Below are 4,549 nucleotides of genomic sequence, written 5' to 3'. Positions count from 1 at the left end.
GGAAAGCACTAATGTTACTTACTAGCACCCGATGAAAGGTGCTGCTGAGTCCTGCCTGTGTGTTGCCAGGGAGCCCAGGACTTGACCCGGGAGTGCAGCGGGCCGTGATAGCCATGCAGCGTTCAGTACGAGTCATTAGCACCTTGTAACTGATGGAATTGAATACGCAAGCAATATTTTTAAAAAATAACAAAAAGCGAGAGTCCGACGACTGTCAGCATCAGCCCTCCGTGATATCAGAAATATCCAAATTTAACCAATTTTGATTTGATTGACTAATTGGATTTATTGGAAAATAAGTACAGCTGCAAAAGAAAAACCTTGCTGACGTTTTAAAATATGAATGTTGCCCGAATGAGCGATTACGACGCCATATCTAAAATAGCATCCACTTAGACAACATAAACACTTCTCATTTTAAAAAAGTTGGAAGTTTCATTTTTATTAAGTTGTACTTAACAACATTGATGGTTGTTTAGTTTATGGGATAAAGGACCATCTAACCTAGTTTGAAGCTGTTGATATTTTCGACAGAAAGAAGAAACGACCGGAAGGTTTCGACCAACCACAACATCTCTATCACCTTTCGCCCCCTACCGCCCCAGTGGCTGTTGGTTGTTCTCCTCTTGTTCATGTGTTTCGGTCAACGACGGGTGCATGGCATCGTGACCCCCCGCCGGCTTCATGCCAGACTGCGCCACGGCTGCGCTGGGGACGGCTCCCATGGCCCATTGCAGCTCCCTGGCAGCAAACAGCGCCGTGACGGAATCGCAGACCGTCACTGAAGCTAGCGTCGGACTTGGCACGCACCCGCCGCCCGAAGGCCAGGAAGCGAGACGCGCTGGCCGGCCAAAATCTGAACCTTGGCGTCCGGGAGCATCCGCACGGAGCGGGCGGACGCTGCCCCGCCGGCCAGCTTGCGCGCGGCACACACCGGAACTAGCCAAGCGAGCGCGCCATTTGACTGTCTGAGCAGATCAGAACAAGGGCACGCTGCACATCGCGTGCTCAGCCAGTGTCCAGCTCTAGGACCAGGGTGCGGCCCTCAAACTGGACTTAAGATACTTTCGTGTTGAATGTTTGCGACTGAATTTTAGTCCCCAATTTTTACGAACTCAAATCTTTGTGTGGGTTTGAACACTTTTGTGCTTTCATTTGTACAAAAGCACTCAATTTTGCGCACAAATTTGTGCGTTACAGAACATAGGTTTTATTCAACACAAACGTTTGCATCAAAACATTCAGACAGATTAAGCGTGCACAGAGTACGTCTTTTCTTCCTCCTTCAGCAACTTTCGTAATCTCGGCGCCTGTGAGACACATGGTAGGCACTACGCAGTACACGAACGCAGTGCAGGCAATACATTGCCTACCCATCAGGGGCTATGAGAGCTTTAAGAAGGTACCAGTGAATGACTTTATAGGTTCGTGACGGCGTATGGCGGGCGGGCGTACTCTCTGGATGATCTCTCAGCGTAAGCGGTCTATTCAGAAAGAGATCGTCTTAAGAAATTACTTTGAAACTGTTGACAATTTTTAAGGTACGACCCTAGTGAAAAAGTAAAAATCGGTCTAGGGGCTCGAAGACCAAAAACTCGACCTTGAAGTTGTAGAACAGAGCTCTCTGATGAAAAAAATTGTGAACGAAATTTTTCGGTCAAAATTTGAGACACCTGGAACTTTTCCCTCTTGCGTAGAAGGTGGCGGTGGAAAGTAAAGTTTGACGGATCCCATTCCCATTACACAACTTGTTAAAGATCATATACTTCTTTGTTATATCCTGCTAAGAATTTTGTCGTTTTCACGCGTTTCCGGCGTAAGCAGGCAAGCGGGGAAGCGGGGGCAGGGTGGGGCTCAGCGTTTGACTGCCGCTGCCTCCCCGCACCTACCCTGCCCTCGAATGCCACACACTGGCGTGAGCGCACGCTGTGCTGAGCCTCGAAACGACAAATTATTTACTGGATATAGTACGGATAACTATAACTACTTTGTCTAGTCTGGAGGTGCACAGCGAAAAGTTGCTGTTTCATGAACAAAATCGTGCCTTTACATTTAGGCTCACTGCATTGCAAACATTCAGATTGTCGAAAACGAACAGTTACGCCCCTTATTCTTTGCAGACGGCACGGCAGTCCCGCGCTCTCTGCCTTCGGTCTCCCTGATAGCGAGACGAGAATCGTCGGGATGAGAACATTCTCGAGCAGGAGGGAGGAGGAATCGGAATGGGAATGCGTTCCCTTTTCCTTCATCCCATGCGCTAGATACGAGGTATTTTAATGAAAAATTGAAGACCGCAGTAAAGAAAATGAAAGGACAACGCTCTTGAAATGGACTTGGGTTAGCAGTCTATGTTGGACCTGATTATAAGTGTCCCATCTTAAATTATCACTACAGGGTAACTTTGAACATTCTACCGACGTATCTTTGAGCATGATTACTTGCCTCAGACTATGGCAAACCGCGACAACTTGATCTTACTCGCTAATAAGTACTCTTTCAAAAATTGTGGCTACAACACCCAAGCCCTAGGAACGGGCATACTCTAAAATACTCGTCGCACTTTGACAAATACTCGCCCTCTCTGATACCTGCGGCATACCATTTTTAAGGGAGTAGAAGGTTTCTTGGTAAAAATAGTAACAAACGGGTGTGTTGTAAGGGAAAAAAGTGAAGAAGTAAAACCGATATTTTTTTACAAAATCGACACTGTTTATTTTATAAATTGTTTAGAGGGGACGAAAAGTTGTGTGTAGGTATCCAGCGATGTCATTCTGCAGACGACTGTGTTGGATCGTTAGGCGAGAAGTCCAAGTCAAAGAGTTGAGATCTGTATGGAAACAAACAAAAGTAGTTTAAATGCAATACATCTTTTGAAAGGAATTTTGAACATTAAAGCAGAAAAGTATGACACACTGATAAACTAAGTATGTAACTATGCTTAACTGTTGTAAATGTGTACCTCCAGTTGAATAATTGCAACTGTGCAACTTGGTAGCTGCAAACCTGCAAGTATTCAACTTGAAGTTGCACTCACGTTAACACTGCAGTGGCTATACACTTCTGGCTGAACAAATCTTTAGTTCTATATGCCAAGTAATACACACGTCCAAAAGTGCAAAGTTACTTAAAGCACATTAAGGTTTAGCTGAAGTCAACTTTTTTTTACTAACATTCACTATTTCGTCATCAAAAAAAAAAAAAAATTCAACCCTTAATCATAAAATCCTTTAGAATAAGATATTAAAGCTCTACTGGTACACGGAAAAAAAATGACTTCGTTGTCAGGATCTATTATGTTTGGTAGGCTAAATTCGACAGCTGGAATCGAAAATCCGATACCCACAACCGGGCGTTGGTTGCCATGACCGGACACTTGTACGAATAGAACAAACCCCAGCTTGGTTCTCTTCGTACAAGTGTCCGGTCGTGACAACCAACTCCTGCTTGTGAGTATCGGATTTTCGATTCCAGCTATCGAATTTAGCCTACCAAACAGAACTGATCCCCAGAACAAAGTCTTTTTTTTTTTTCGTGTATTTATACATCAAGTTGGGTGCTGCTCGGTCGAGCGCTATGAATCATATAGGTATCAATAGAAAACTTACATTTTGATTTAGCGGTACAGGTATGCAGAGCCATAGCCAAGACTTGAGTAGGCGTAAGGGTAGGCGCCGTAGGCGCTGATTCCAGAGTAAGCAGGGTAAGCGGAGTAGGCAGAGTAGGCAGCGGGGTAGGCGCCGACGGTGGCAACGTAGGGGGAGGCGATGTACTGGGCCGAAGCCACAGCCAGGACGGCGAAGACGAGGAGCAGGGTCTTGTACATGGTGGCGGTTTTAGTTCGGTCTGCAGGTAGACTGATGCCCGCTGTCGGGCTGCGCTGGCTTTTATACTGGCCCACTCGAGGCGCGTCGCCGCTGTACAGTCAGCATAGGGCAGGAGATGAGGCGCGAGGGGCGGGGAAAGGGGGCAGGGGGGCTGATGAGTACGGACGAGAATGATACTCCCAGCAGTCTGTTCCACGACGCGTTCCAATATGACGATTCCTAGCACCTCAAGACTATCCAGGGCAATTCAATAGGAATTGTACTCGAACACGGAACTTCAAGAAACTATGTAAAAAAAATATACGAGGACAATTATATTTCACTGTGAAGACAAAGTATAACCTCATACACTTTGCCTATGTTGTTCTAGCACGCCCTAGCCATGAAAGTCTAACGACAACGACATAGCCTGAACCAGCCGAAACCTCATCATAGAGTGAGATAACTAGACTGCTGGCTTTACCCGAGGCAGGAGTGACCCCAAAGACACCCTGAAAATTTCAGACTGGCCCATGTTCTTCTTTGGGAACGGACAGACAGGGACATCAGGGCAATAGCATACGCCAACTGAAACAGCTTTTCCAAAGCAGAATAGCGGGCTAGGAAGCTGGAGTATCGACCCCAAAAAATAATGTCGAAAAGGTTGTTAAGAGTCTGAATAAAGCTAAATATTTCGTGTACACCTGGATGATATAGTACGGATAACTATAACTACTTTGTCTAGT

General features: G+C 45.8%; 1 non-coding gene across 1 annotated transcript in view; it reads right to left on the bottom strand.

Moving 5' to 3' along the window:
- Positions 1 to 2,687: 2,687 nt before the first annotated feature.
- Positions 2,688 to 4,549, bottom strand: part of LOC113210274 (uncharacterized) — a 19,208-nt gene continuing 17,346 nt past the window's right edge. The window contains exons 3-4 of the transcript XR_008010777.1: positions 3,606 to 3,914; positions 2,688 to 2,827 (exon numbers count right to left, since the gene is read on the bottom strand). This is a non-coding gene — a transcript (uncharacterized LOC113210274). The remainder of the gene's footprint in view (positions 2,828 to 3,605; positions 3,915 to 4,549) is intronic.

The sequence above is a fragment of the Frankliniella occidentalis genome, unplaced genomic scaffold (assembly GCF_000697945.3).
Source record: "Frankliniella occidentalis isolate FOCC.00 unplaced genomic scaffold, Focc_3.1 Scaffold13, whole genome shotgun sequence".
Classification (NCBI taxonomy): domain Eukaryota; kingdom Metazoa; phylum Arthropoda; class Insecta; order Thysanoptera; family Thripidae; genus Frankliniella; species Frankliniella occidentalis.
Note: the sequence above shows the minus strand (reverse complement) of the source record. Positions and strands in the feature narration are given on the sequence as shown.